The sequence below is a fragment of the Lichenostomus cassidix genome, chromosome 1, assembly GCF_008360975.1.
Source record: "Lichenostomus cassidix isolate B80296 chromosome 1, HeHo_3.0, whole genome shotgun sequence".
In the NCBI taxonomy this organism is placed as follows: Eukaryota; Metazoa; Chordata; class Aves; order Passeriformes; family Meliphagidae; genus Lichenostomus; species Lichenostomus cassidix.
In genome coordinates this window covers 17,646,238-17,661,367 of record NC_139479.1, presented here as the reverse complement: position 1 = coordinate 17,661,367, position 15,130 = coordinate 17,646,238, and the positions used below count along the sequence as shown (strand labels likewise).

The following is a 15,130-nucleotide window of genomic DNA, read 5'->3' as shown; positions in this document are numbered from 1 at the left end:
TACCACACATCAGTTAAGTCATACCTTCTAGGTAATGGCAGTTGATATGAATGGACTTAATCTAAGTTCTGCCCCTTGGGCATTATCCCTGAAGAGTTCAGTAAGAACCTGACAGACCTATTAGTTAACACTGCACTCATGGCTTTGTAATGTAATTTTGGCTTATTAATTAATGAACCATGTAAATCACATTCAATACAGTGATGAGGTGGCCTCGAGTCAAATAAGTATGAAGGTCAAGGAAAGAAGGTGAATAACCTCTTGGGTTTTGTAGCCTTTGCCTGTATATGCTTTCTCTTCTTCGACATACCTGACTATGTCATACAGCTAGCAATGGCAGGGATGTTTCTATCAGCACAGAAAAAACTAGGAATCGGCTAGGAATCTTTCCCTAGCTGAGAGAACAGCTAAGAATGAGTCCTGGAGCAACCTGCAAAAATGTTCTTATAAGAAACGATCTTTTTCTTCTTTCCAGATTGCAAAGGATTCATTCTGTATGTGACCACTTGAGCTTGGAGGAAATCCAAAAGCTCTCTCCTTGTGCTATTTGCTCAGCCTGGGGCTGACAACCTAAGAAAAATCATGGAGTTGGACACATTGTACTCTTCAGTCATACAAAAAAAAACCCAAAAAAAACAAAAGGCAATAAACATCAATTTCAAAGAGGAATTGCATCCTCATGTATTGCAGGGGACTCAAAGCCAACAGATCTACCCAGGCACACCACTAGTGAGCAACAGGCTAAAAGATGGAAACTAAAAAAGAAAGCCATAGGAGGAAAAAAAGAAAGAAGAAAAAAAAAAATCAAAGAAATTAAGTAGTACAAGCTGTGAGTTAAAATAACAACAAAGGCTCATGGGAACAGACTGTGAAGCCAAAAAGGGAACATTACAGCAGTGTGCAGAGTGGGAGCACCTGCACCAGTCACAGGCAAAGGTAAGCCATGGCAGATAGAAAGAAGAATGCTCTTGTGTCAATATTTGTTTTCCCTGAATGCATCACCTAACAAATATTTTCCTGGAGTCTGGCTGTTACTCTGCCCTATCTAGGCACCTTCAGAGCACACAAATGCAGCTGCTGAGTGTGACTCACATGATCCACATCGGCACCAAGAAACTTCAGCACAGGCCATGGGAGGGAGAATCATCCCATGTGAGTGATATCCCCAGTAAGGCCATGAACCCCAGGCAGCTCAGGGCATACCTGAGACATCATCAGCTAGGACAGCCTATATGTATTGAGAGAGTCTCTCTTTAGTCTATTCATAGGGCTATTTCACAAGGATTCTTTAAAAATCTCCACTTTTCTTCCCTTTTTCTGGGGTTTTAGTTTGTGGGGTTTTGTAGTTTTTTTGGAGAGCAGTGGCAGTTGAATAACTGGATTGGTTGCAAAAGCACTGAGTTCCTATACTGTCTTTGCCAACTTGTTGTGTGACTGACAGCATGTCATTTCACCTTTTTGTCTCAGTTTTCTAGTAGTATATGAGGATAACAATAGTCCAAGTGGTTTTGAGAGACTAAATTTGCTAATGTCCTAAGCCAAAGCCCATTGAAGTCAATGGAAAAGCTCTCAATTACCTTGAAGGGCTTCAGGCCAGACCTTGCTTATTCAGCATCACAAGAAGCATTTGAAAACCCTTGAAACCGTGCCATGTGTGTGCAAAGGTATTGGTGATTACAGGACTGAGGAATAAACTTTTTAACTGATACAAGTACACATGAATAATACTTTTTGAAGTCTCTTTTTTTAGCAAACTTTACTCTTCCTGGGGAAAAAAAAAATATATAAAACAAATAATGTCAACAGTGACAATTGTCTTCAGTAGCTTATAAGACAAAGCATTTATTCTGTTAACCACAGACTCCTTTTGATTTGCAAAAAATGCAGATTTGGACAGATCTGAAGGCAATGCAGTCATATACAATAGCTGTCATTCTTTACTTATTTATGGTCAGTCTTTGCAAACCTTTGTGACAGGTTTCAGTTGATTGGCAGCCTGTGGGCCAGAGACCCACAAACAGGTTTTAAAGCTCCAAGACAGAGCTAATTTTGTCTAATAAGATTAGATTCCTCTATATAAGACTGCCCTATGAATAGAAGGCCATAATTTATAGTGGTCCATCAACTGTTACGCTTTACAGAGACTGACAGACTTTACCAAGGCTCTGGACTAAGGTCAATTATCTCTTAGATCTGTTGGGAGACTTTATAGGCACAAAGATCAATCTGATGTCAAGGTAAAGGTCTTCCCTGAATCTGGGTAACTTGGTAGAGAAGCTCAGCAACCAAATGGTATGTAATAGAGAGAAAGCACCAGTGCTGGTAGGAATGATGGTGTCTAACCCTATTCTGTTGAAGGAAGAGCAGGGAAACCCCCCAGACTAGGCAGTTCATGTTGAAGGAAACAAAAAGGACAAAGGGAAAAGTTGCCATATTAAAAGCACTTGGAAATGGCTAAAGTTAAAATCCTGAACTATGAGAAATTTCTTAGATGAAAAAGCTTTCAAAGGAGAAAATGTTCAGTAGCAGACACTGAACTCATTTATATACAATCATATTGTTCACTTCAGTTACAGACCACAATGAAAAAATTAAGTCAAATGTTTCAGTGTTTTCTGCAAAAAGGTGTCCTGTTTCTTCACTATGTGGAAATCTTTACCTCATTGTTATTAGAAATCTTCAATATCTGCCCGAAAAGATTTTAGAAAATCAGAACAAAGCACTTTCAGTTGAAGTGAAACATTCAGAAGAGCTTGTTTGTTCCTCTGTTTTTCCAAAATGATCAACAAATTAGAACACAAAACACACACCGTAATTCATCCAGTCCTAATGAAATAATTGCTTAGCAGAATTGTGCTTGAGGCTTCAGAGTCCCCAGCAGTTACAGAGCATAAAAACAGAGAAAGTGGGAAAGATAAGGTTGCAGGGGAACTCTAACCCAATAACCCAGACATTTTGCAGGCAGTAAATTCTGAAGTATTATCATAGTAATTGACATCACAAATGCTCCAACCTGAATACATTGATTGCCAAGGTCAGCATTTTAGGCAGCAACAGCAGACATCCTCATCCATTAGCCCTGAAATATTGATTTCAATCAGGAAAATAGAAACCAGAAAAAGAAAAATACTCAAGCAATAAAATGATCTTTCTCTATCTTTGTCTCCCAGACATGGGAACAGACATGCTATTCAGAGTATGTCAGTATTTATAGGATTGCTGAAGACCCATATGGATTTCCCATTCCTCAGCCTATTAAACATGCATTTGTATTCAAAATGGCTTTAAAAACTGACTTCAAATGTGAAACCAGATAACAGACAAGAGCATAGCTTTGGCTTTATCTTGCTTGATAGAGCAGGACGAATCTCAAAACTGCAAGTTTTCGTCTTAAAACAATTAGAGAAGGTACACAGTGTTTTTCAAATGAAACCTGGTATGTGCCAAATGCTTAATTATGTAGCAAACACTAACCATTAGGAAAGTCTCCCAAGGCTAGAAGCTCTTGTTAAAATGGCTTTCTCAATGATTATTGCTTCATCTTTTTCAGTGATACTACTTAAAATGAAAAACAGTGCAGTTAAACACAATTTACTAGATTTTATAAACCTAGACAGAAGTAAAAATTTTTCCCAAACACTTAATTCAGAGTATGTATTTTTTTAAGACAAAAATGACAGCCAATGCCTTTTCTGACTAGATGTGTGACTAAATGTTATTCAGTGCTAAACTCATATCACCAGGTGAAACCATGTTGTAGAAAGATGCTTTATGAGGATGACCTTAATTATTTTCTAAAACCATATGTAGAAGGGAAAAGTAAAATTCTCAAAATAACAGAATTCTATGAGACTGATTTTTTTTTTTTTAATAACACTCCTTGTTCCCTTAGAAATATTTAATTTTTGCTCCTTTTCTGTCACATGACAAATTTTCAGGAGGAATTCAGTGAGGCTAGGATGAAGTTGACCAAACTGACTGCTGTATGCCATGGGTTTTGTGGCCAAAGGCAGGTGGACAAAGTACACCATGTGCCCTTAAAAAGCTGGCACCTGCACGAATAGAGCCATGAAGCAGGAGCTGCAGCAGTCATAACTACAGCAAGCAGGGCACAACTGAAAAGTGATGGTTGTATCCCAGGAAACTTGGAACACATAACAAAATACAGCATGGCTGGAAGCGAAATTGCTGCCTTTCAATTCAAGGGCACAGTAAGAAAAGGTAGCACAGTAGGTGGCTATATAAAGTAACACTGAGATTGACTTGACTATTTTTGGTCCCAGCATTTATGTCTATGAATTATCTGCTGGAACCAGAACAATATACACACTGCATGTTTTCTTTTCACTCTATTCCAGTCACAAAATTAGTCCTGCTTCAACATGCTTGTGTACTGTTGCATTACATCTTGGAAACTTCAGTTCTAAGAAGTTAATAAGTCTTAAATCTGTGTTGTCTCTTTCTTCCTGTAAGTTTCCACTGTGTATTAGCAGACTACACGTGCACAACGCAGATATAGCTCTTTCCTAGAGAAGAGCACAACAGCTCAGTATGATCACAACTTGGACAACAGCAGAGGGAGGAAATTTCTGCCAAGAACACCAGGAAAAAGCTCCATGGGAACCATTAGGTTTACGCAGAGGAAAAACACATCATTAAAGCGAATGACCAATGCAATAAAACACTGAAACTTATTCCTTTATCAGTTTGTTCCCTTGGGAAAGTGAAGGGGTGAAGTCACTCACTTAGATTTGTATAAGCTGTTCTAAGGCTCCCAATCTATCAGAATCTGTCTTAAGAAATGTCTTGTTTGGAAAGAGGGAGGAAGGGAGGGAGGAAAAGGAAAGGAGGGGGAAATGGAGTCAAAACAACTAAATTCTCTCTTTTTCAGATGACATCAAACTTCAACATAATGGTGTAAATAGAAAAAATTGCACAAGCTGGCTATGAGGATAGGTACAAACGGGTCAGTGTCTGCTCTCCCTGTGCTCCAAAGCAGCCAGGTGCAAGGCAGAAATGGTCTGCATGGTCCCAATCCTCACACATAGAGGTAGCTTAGAGCAGGGATGGAAAAACCACACTTACTGATGTGCCAAGGCCCAGCTGTAGCTGGTAGAAAGCTGCAATGCCTGGTGCAGACATGGAGAGAGCAGGGGAGCTTTGTCTGAGCCATGAACATAATTTATTCCATCCTTCCTAAGGGCCAGGGCTCACCTGCTGTCACTGGAGACCAGCGCCCACATTATCAGAATAGGATCTAAAGAGGTGGGAAATTATTGAAACCTTTAATTTCAACAGTCTTTAGGACAGGCTTTTTCCTCAGATGTTTTCCTCTGGTCTTTAGCATTCACAGCCTATCCACTGGCTCTCAGGAGTGAGACAACTACCTACTACTCTGGTTAAATCCACCATGGAATAGTGGTAATTTTTCAAAGGTGATTTTTAAGAAGGAACTTGAAAATAAAGAGTGATGGATCAGTAATTAAAGATGGATGGCTACCTTACTACATTCATCCCCAATGTGAGGAAACAAAAAGGACTAATAGAAAACTGGCCAACCACTACAGCTGGCATATATGTTAAACTCAAATGAGAAGCCCCTCAATACATAATACTACAGCAATTTATATTATTATGTAATCTCTGTTATATATTGATTTCCAGCACAATGAGCAGTACTCCATACAAAGGAATCAGGCCTGCTGCTTGCACATAGGATCAGCAGTTTCTGTTTTCCCTTCTATCCAATGCTCTTAAATTAGATAAAGCTATCCAAAGGTATTGTTGGTTCCAATTTTAGCCTGTCTGTCATGGGCCAGATAATCCTGTGAAAATCATCCTTTCTGCTCTCACTCCATTTTTACAGGAGACCCTCAGGTGACTTTACTTACACTTTCCAAATGTATGTCTCCATAAAGGAGAGCAAAATTTCATCCACTGTATAGAAATTCCAATTAACAACAGACTGAAACTGGCTGCCCTCTTTTACAAAAATATCTGTCAAACATCAAGTTTAGCAGTTCAGCATGGGTGGAAAAAAGTCTGACAAGGCAATTCACGAGTTCTTCTTTGTCTTCAGAAAAAAACTTTAAGGGATTTTAACAATTTCTTATTTCTCAGAGAGTCAGTTTAGATCAACCTACCCATCAGAAGTATTTGCAAGTGAGACAAGTAACCAGTGATTAAACAGTCAATGCCTTTAAATTGAAGGAATTTACTTCAAGAGGAGAGAACATTCACCTCTCTGGAGGAATTGGCTTAAACAGAAAGCTCAGCTTTATCAATATTGTTAATATTTTCTACCTCTGTCTGCAAGGTAACTAGATGTAGAGGAGCTCACAGCCTAATTTCATTCAGTGGATATTACCTAAATTTTCAAGGACAGAAATATAAAACCTGATTCTTTTTGTGCACATCCCAGCAGGTTGAAAATCACAGAAATATTGTTTCTACTATCCACTACATTCCTAGCTGGTTGAAGGCTCATGGCTCTTTTGCCCTCTTACTCTCACATCCTGCCCTAAACCAAACGTTATCCAACAACATGAAACTCTTTTGTACATAAAAAATTGGGAAAAAATTAGTCAAAGTAGAGTGAATGACAAATATTGGAACTGAATGAAATCAAAGTCTAACACACAATCTACATAGCTGCAGGTTGATCTGCTCCTGGGGTGGACTTGGAAGAACAAACATCTTTTGAGAAAGACTCCTGTGGAGATTCAAGGACACTTGAGGAATATTCAAGTACTGGAATACAGTGCAGAAAGCCCTCCTAGTAACCATAGATTTAGCTCTTCTGAAATACAAATAAGAACAAAATACTCTAGGTTAGGTTCCTGCCTGCTAAAAGAGGTATTTTTCTATCAGCCTTTGCACAGAGCTAGATTTTTATGTCAGCAGTCATGTATAATGCATCTCCTCTATAGATATTAGGCAATGTCTGTCTTTTTGACAGTCATTATAGACACTGATGTTTTGCTTCTGGTTTAGAAAAATACTAAGCAGATATTGCAAAAACTAACTTGGGAAATAGTACATTTTTTCAGACATACAATCACAAATGTACCATGACTGCAAATCCAAACACATTTACACTAGTTACTATGCAGATATGGATAGTGATTCCTAAACTCTTATTCCCTAGACCAGACTGTTGAGGCTAAAGAGACTACATAGGAAAAGCTTAACCCAAATCCTTTAAAGGACCAGCTCAGGCTGTGGCAGCACCTAAACAAAATTTTAATCATAACCATGCTGTTGGTCATGGAAAACAGACAGCCCTTTCCTGCCATTAAACATAGAAAACCACTGTAGATCTGGAATAAGCATCCTCTCCCCTTGTGCAAAATTGTCATTTGTCAGCCAGATCCAGGAGCAGCTCACTACTGTGATCTAATACCACTTTCACAGCTAAAACAGAACAGGAATTGAAAAAGACCCCAAACAAATAGAAAAGGTACTTGAAGTGTTGGACAACAATTCATGTCTAGCCATGAGAATTTCTCCGCTGACCTCCTCGGACCGACCTAAATAATTTATTTCCACAAGTATAATGTCACTGCACATCAAGCACATCCTATGACTGCAGGAACAAGGCCAATTCTTTCCACATTACCCTTTTGCTTCAATCCCGTTAGTTTCCCAGCACATCAGGTCTCCAGTGCAGGAGATGAGTACTTGTGAATTACCATGAGCCTTTGTCCACTCTCCCCAACAGACTGGGATTTCATGGTCTCTGGGAATATTTATGTCTGCTAATCCATTTTGGATTGCCTCTCTTTTGTTTTACATCTAAATATGATACTCCCATGGAAACTGGATTATTAGGAAAATGCCTTTTATAAAGGAATTAAATAATTCCAGTCTTTATTCCTTAGAAAATAAGAAAGCCACAGAAACAAAGACATCGGTTATATTCTAGTAAGGGTTTTACAGCGCAATAATCAACTATAATTGAATGCTTTCTTATGTGAAATTTATAAAAGATAGCAATTAAAATTTTGACAGGTACTGCACTATAGATTGTTGAACAGAAATAGCACAAAATTGTGCTCTGTCCCTACATAAAACTGTGACAGCTCATGTGACACACTAGGAATATATTTCAATATCAACAACATAAGCTGTAGTACCTTATCCAGAATCTAAGTGGAAAACTCCTTATGATTTATTTGGCTCTTAGGTTAGACTTCAACTAAACTGATTACCTGTCAAATAACTGCACTGTTATTTTTGATGACTATACTTTCTTAAATTGATATTGAAAAAACACAAACAAAACAAATCAACATCCCAAAAGACCTAGCAGTCAATAAGTATGTTAATCCCATACTGCAAAATAAATCAGCTCCAGTGTAAGCAGGTGAGTTTTAAACATCTTCATAGGAGAGGGTGGTAACATTTTATCCACTAAATATAAATAGAGACACACATCTGGTCACAATATTTTATGTAGCCTTTGCAGTAGCACTAGTATTGGGTACTGGACATTCTACTATTCTTCCAAATAAAATTCTTTCCTTTTTATTTCTATTTTCCTTCTTCAGGCAAACATAGGCTTCCTCTGGTCTGAAGAGCATTGCTGGCAAACTCTGTGCTTTTCCCAGCTTTGCTTCTAAACACCTGCAATTCAAGTTATGACAAACTGCACTTACAAATTCTCCACAATCTCCACAGTTCCAAGAATTTCATCAGCAAGAAGACAGAGAAAATATTTTAGGAAACTGGAGAGGAAAGAAAAGCAAAATGTTCTGCAGAGAAATCGAGGCTCAGAGCGTGATGTGAAAAGGGCACCAGCAATTGGGATAATGAATAGCACAATGCCCAGCACTCAGGTGTCTGGCCCTGGGAGCAGCAGCCTCTGTCTTGAGTCAGATGTTTATTGTTTGACACAACAGGACAAGTATGAGGAACCTGGGAACGTGATTCAGCTGTGAAGATTGTGTTAAAAGTTTTTAATTAGATTTTCTTTTTCAAGACAATTGCTTTGCATGCTGGTGCAAGGAAAAAATACAGCTGTCTTTTCTTTCTTTTTTTTCCCCTATCAGGTCGAAAGCATCTCTCCTGGAAAGGCATGGAATTCAGTATTTCTGAGCACCACAGATGAGCTATACTTTTATACTAATTAAATGCAAGATTAAAGCACCAGTCGTTCTTTTTCTCTGGTATCACCCACTCAGTTGCAGGGTTAGAAGAGGAGCTCACAAGCCCAGGTCACTCACATGTGCCTGCTGGCACCAGACAGCCCTTCCTACTCCAAGTGTGAGCCATCACCATGCTTGTGGCAACTTACTGTCTGTCAGGCATAGAAGCAAGTAACTAACACCTAAAAGGCAGTGAATTAAGCTTCACAGGGCTCTTTATTGCTGTGCTGAATGAGATGGCTGGCACAGTCTCTCCACCACATGACAAAATGAAAGAAAATATTGCTGGAGGTCAGATATCATTGTGGAGATTCGAAGATCATACAGTTCATGAAGTTATGAAAGATCTGTAAGTCATCTCAAAATCTGATGCATTCTGAATTGCTTTAAGAGCTACTTAAATAAATACTATTATCAGGAAATTATTTTTAATTGATTTTAAGTTTCTTTGAGATAAAAAATATGCATTTGCAAACAGATGGTAATGAACTTCATTTTAAGCAACAGCTTAATTCACTGCTTCAGAATTTGACCTCCTAACTCACATGGGTTACTCACTCCACAGCACAAAGGCTGTGCCCTCAAGGCTCCTGTGGTGTAGAGCAGTAAGGTGATTCAAAGCAAACCCCCTCCCTGACCCAACTTACCATGCACCAGTCCAGTCTGCAGAACGTCCCTGATACATGTAAAACAGATTCTTTTAGAGGAAATGGAACCTGAACTTCTGCTCCAGACATCTATTCACATGTAGGTCACTGCAGCCCCGATGGGGTCACTGGGGGCTGCACAAAGAAGTAAGGCACTTCACCACTTGATCTTGTAGCATTTATCAAACATGCACAGACCTGAGAAAGGTCTCAAACCATGAGAACCCTGCTGCAATGGCTCCTGTGCTATATAAAGTACTGAGTTCTGCAGGTGTTTCCTATTTGCTGATAACTGACAATCCTCAAATCACCTCTGCTGCACCTTCCCTCCCCAAGAATTAAATGGCTGGCAGTCTTTATCTAATGTAGTGCTCTCGCCCCTTTGCTGAACCCCTTTGTTTCTCCTAATGTTCTCTAGATTTTCCCCCTAACTATTGCTTCCTTCTATAATAATGGCAAGTTTCAGCACCCCCAAAAACATAAGCAGGACCTAACTCCAAGCTCCATTGTAAATCTGCACTATAAGTGCACTGAAAGTTTCTTGAGCAGCTGCACAAGCCTATGCCAGACCAAGAAGGCTGTTAACCTGTGAGAGGACTGGCAATCCATGCCACAATAAATAAGGTGATAAAGCAGTTCCCCTAAACCTCTGTTACACCACCTCTCCTCTACCCACCACAGCAGGCAGGGCCATTCCATTCCATTCCTAGTTTTGGCACAGAGATGAATGCACCCCATACCCTGACTAATTCCTATGGCACCACAACCCTTATTAGCACAGAGTTTGCTGTTCCTTGGCAGCAGTCTGCTCTTAAATTTGAGGGCAGCTCAGAAAGTTAGAAACAAGGGGTTCTGAGCCATTGCTTCTTCAAATCTCTCTTAGAGAGGCAGCAGGTTTTTGAGAAAAAAGAAGTACAGATCCTGAAATCATTTGGATCAACATCAGATTAGGAATATGTCAGCAGCACAGATAAAATATAATTAGGTCTCCCAGAGAGCCGCTTTTAAAAAGTAATTAATTTTGTTCAGGGTAGTCAAGAAAATTCACGAGAATTTCTCCTTATGGCACAGGAGGTAAAAAGAGAAAAGACATCTGCCTTATGAAATTTTAATCTCCAGCACAGTTTGCAAGATTATATATTATACAAATACATTAATGAGGAGAATGTCTTCTTTGACTTCTTGACCATTCTTACGTGCCAAAAATGTATTTTTTTCAAAAATATAGAAGTGTCAGCAGTATGGCTATGGTGCTTCTAATGGAGCTAACAAAATCTCAAAAGTGGGGAAAAGATGGAGAATTGAAGTGAAATAGCCAAGAGTGTTCACATCAGTCATGCTGGCTCTCATATACATCTCCCCACCCCTTTGGCAACAGATTTAAAAACTGAAACTTGCAGGCATCTAGCAACTCATCTAAACTAAACAAACAACAGCAGAGCTCATGATCTCTCCTCTTTCCTCAGATTAATCAGATTTATTGCATCCTGTCACAGATAAGTAACAGCTAAGGTGCAAATAATTGTTCCTAGTAAACCTGTTTTTTTCTTATGGTTTTGGCTAGGAAAATATGTTAGGCCAGACATAAGACTTGTTTTATTTCCCATGAGAGTGAGTGAGGATGAGGAGTTGCTCTCAGGTTTTGTGGGAATGGCTAGGTTGGGATTTGCAGATGGTTTCCTCTTCAATCCCCCAGCACTAACCCCTCTTGCCTGTGCCCTCTCCCCTCCTGCAGACCTGGCTGGATGCTCTGCCATCCCATCCCCTCCTGGGGCTGGGCACAGGCTGCAGGACTGTTCATACACACAGACTGTTCCTAATTAGCCATTACACCCGAATGGGGAGGCAATGAAAGCCTTCATTGACTGCTTCTGGATAGTGCTAATAGTGAGAGAAGGGAAGTAAAGGGTCTGCCGTGGGAGGGCATGCAGAATGCCCAGGCCTTGAAGGTGTCCTTTTAGGTTACTGTTTGTTTGTTTAGTATCAAACTAAAGGGAATGATAAAACAAATAATAACAATAACAATGGAGTAAGAATAACAAGCCAGTTCGTGATGGGCTAATGTGAAGAACAGTTTTTGAAAATGCTGCTGCTTTCACAGTGCTTTCACACGATCCCTGTAGCTGCCTCTTTTCCCACCAGATCTTCCTCAGGTGCCCTGTGCTGTGACTCCTGGGTCTCCTCTCAGTGGGCTGAGCCCAGGCTGCTGCAACCCTGTCCCCTGGCCCTGTGCTCTCAGCTGGGCACAGCGATGTTCCCAGCACACCTGCAGCTTCCCTGGGTGATGCTCTGCTTTCCCCCAGCACATGCAGGCGATTTAATCATTTCCACAAGGACTTTTTGTTTCATTTCCATGACTTCCTCCACTTGATGGAAGACAGGGATGATTGCTGCTAATGTTAACATGTCACTGGGGCCTGATGTTACAAATCTTCCCTTACACATAATGTTACGCTTCGGCAGCAGTCCTTAGATGAATAATGAAAATTTAACCAAGTGAAGGAATTACAAGATCAGGCCCATGGTGAGATTTATAAACACAGTAAATGCCTTAGATTTTCTACATTGAGTCTTCTGTTATTTTTTTGCCATGGAAATACTGAGATCGCATGAGCCAGGGCAAACGCAGGTCACAAAGATTAATATACAGATTTGTCATGTCTACAGTATACAACTGTACATGCTGGATGACCCAAAAAATAGTGAAACCTAAGACGAAAGTACACACAATAAGGGAATTTTGATAGTTTAAACATCTCTGCTTCATTTTATAATATTCCGTTACCCCACAAATAACGTAGCTGTCATAACAAATAGTAACAGTGATAGATACTAAGGAAAGCTGGCTGGTGTGCAAGGCTGTGGATACAGCTCCAGTGTTAAGATTTGAATCGACTTTAAACTTAATATTTCTTGGATTGCTCAGTCCTGGCAAGGCCTGCTACAGTATTTCTCAATTTGCAAATCTAATGTGTATCAAATAGCATATAGTAAAATGTAACATTGCACTGACCTGAGCACAGTTGGTTAAGGCCATATATGGTTTTTACAGATGAACTTGGGTAGTTGGGTCTCTATCTGGAAGACTTACACAGACCTCAAGAGCTTCTCAAATACCTTTAAAAAGCAAAAAGGGAAGAATAACGTGGCCTGCCATTTGCTGGTTGGATGCTGTCCATCACATCTGCAGCGAGTGATCTCAGGCTCAGTGCAGCTGCTGTCAGCTTGGCAGCACTGCCACTCGTTCAGGGTGCTTAGAGCAGTGCCCTGTTTTCAGCTGGTTAATATCAGAAGATGATGGGTTAAATGAGGCTGGGAGAGTCCCTGCCTATCCTCCTGCCCAATGGGCCAGCACTGCAGTCAGGCCAGGCTGCTCAGGGCTTGGACCAGTAAGGCCTCCTAGGGATAGAGGCAGCACAGCCTCTCTGGGTGACATGAGTGGCCCCCTCATGGGACAGGTTCCTCCCCATACTCAGCCTGAACCTCTCTCATTCCAGCTTGGGGCCACTGCTTCTTGCCCTCCCATCCTGTACCACTGTCAGGAGTCCCACTCCATCTCTTCTGTGACCCTTTGTTAGTGCTGGGGACTGTCAAGTGCCCCAAAGCCATCCCTTTTCCTGGCTCACTCTGACCAGCTCTCCCAGACTCTCCTTATGGGGCAAGTGCTCCAGTCTTACCACCCTGAGAGCCCTCCCTGGAGCTCCCTCCAGTTTGTCCATGTCTTTCCTGTGCCGCTCCCAAAACTGGACTCAGCATTTGGATGTGGTTCAACGAGTCCCACACAGAGGGGGACAATCCCTTCCCTTGATCTTTGAGCCATTCCCCCTTCCCACAGCTCAGGAGCTGCAGGCTGCCTTTGCTCTCAGGGCACACCACAGCGGTGTTCAGCTGTGACCTCAGGACTGCACTGCAGCACTGCAGAGCTGCTGCCCAGCCCCATCCTCTGACAGTGTCATTGCAGGGGTCATAATTTCCAGGTGCCAAGCAAATATCAAATGGAAACACTTCAAGACATTTTTGGTGTATAATTTTAACTATTTCTGTGAGCAAAGAATGGAGGTGGTTTTGTCTGAGTTTAAAAAAAATCCAGCAACGTTTTATTCAAACAACAGTCATACCCCAGTCTCTGGGATTCAGGGAATGAATTTTGCCATCTTCTGAAAAAAAGGCCTAATTGTAGCAAAGCTGTCTATTGAGAACTGCAGGCTGCAGAAGGTTGAAGGGTAGCATGAATGAAATGCCAGAATGCTTTTGGCAGAACAAGCTGTATCACAAAACCAAAATGTTTCACTGGAACTTGAGGTCCTGCACAGCTCTGCAGGAATGCCTCACTGATCTGTAGCCCTGTGGCAAGGCAAGCCCTCCTCATCATTCCCACCACAGGGCTGCAAAGAGCTGTAAGCTGGGCAAAACCTAATCCAAGCCATGCCTTTTAGGAATATGCATCTGACACTTGGGTTTGGAATGTTACAGTACAGATTTCCACATTTTCACACAAACTACATTTGTCTTGAGTAGAAACTATCTGTTCCTTATGGCTTCTATCATTTCATATGTCTGAGGGCTTCTGATTCCCTGCAGCACTCGCTTCAATGGTAATTCAGCCATAAGACACCACATTTTATTTATTCTTGAGCATAACCACAGGGTTGCTTGCAGAGATTTGAGTGTGGTTGAAGAGGGCAAAACACCACTTCAAAACATGAGAGGAAATTGGCTGGGCATTGGCCAAAGCTGATCCAGCCAGCTGGAACTGAGGGACATTAGCCCAATATCAGCAGAAATAGTGTGGATCGCAGAAATAATGTGGATCACAGAAATTAGACCTCTGGTGTCAGGGGCTCACACGTGCTTCAGGGACTGCAGTGAACAGCTCGACTCGAGGGACAGATGCATCTGGCTGAGGCTGTTGGCTTTGCTCAGGGTAACAGAACATTAGGCTGTGTATTTAGGCTCTGTGAACATTTATTTACGATGCTGGGAAACATGCACAGCTTATCCTAGGGGTCTCCTTCTAGTATTACTTCATGACTTCCGCTGTGTGTATACCCTGCTTACATTGAAATGTTTGAGTAGTCAGTTCAAGCTCTCAAAAGTTAGGAAATGCCAAAATTCATGCAGCTCTCCTTCACCTCTCTCATGCTTGAGGTCATGTTGTTTTACTGCCTACACATCAACCAAAGCACTAATTAGTTCAAGCTATGCAAATTGTTTTAAAAAGCTAAAAAGCCTAGTTTGCAATTTAAAATGGGATCCAGATGCCCTCATCACTTCAAGGGAGAAAAAAAAGGCATTAAGTGGTAACTGGATTTTTGTGTTGCATGGCACGCATCCAGG

The 15,130-nt window shown here is 40.9% G+C and overlaps 1 long non-coding RNA gene across 1 annotated transcript; it reads right to left on the bottom strand.

The window, feature by feature from the left end:
* Positions 1-8,229: 8,229 nt before the first annotated feature.
* On the bottom strand, positions 8,230-10,380 carry LOC146444288 (uncharacterized). The gene is made up of 3 exons (XR_014846440.1): positions 10,289-10,380; positions 9,794-9,928; positions 8,230-8,625 (listed from the first exon to the last, which is right to left on the bottom strand). It is a non-coding gene; the product is annotated as an uncharacterized LOC146444288 (long non-coding RNA).
* Positions 10,381-15,130: the final 4,750 nt, after the last annotated feature.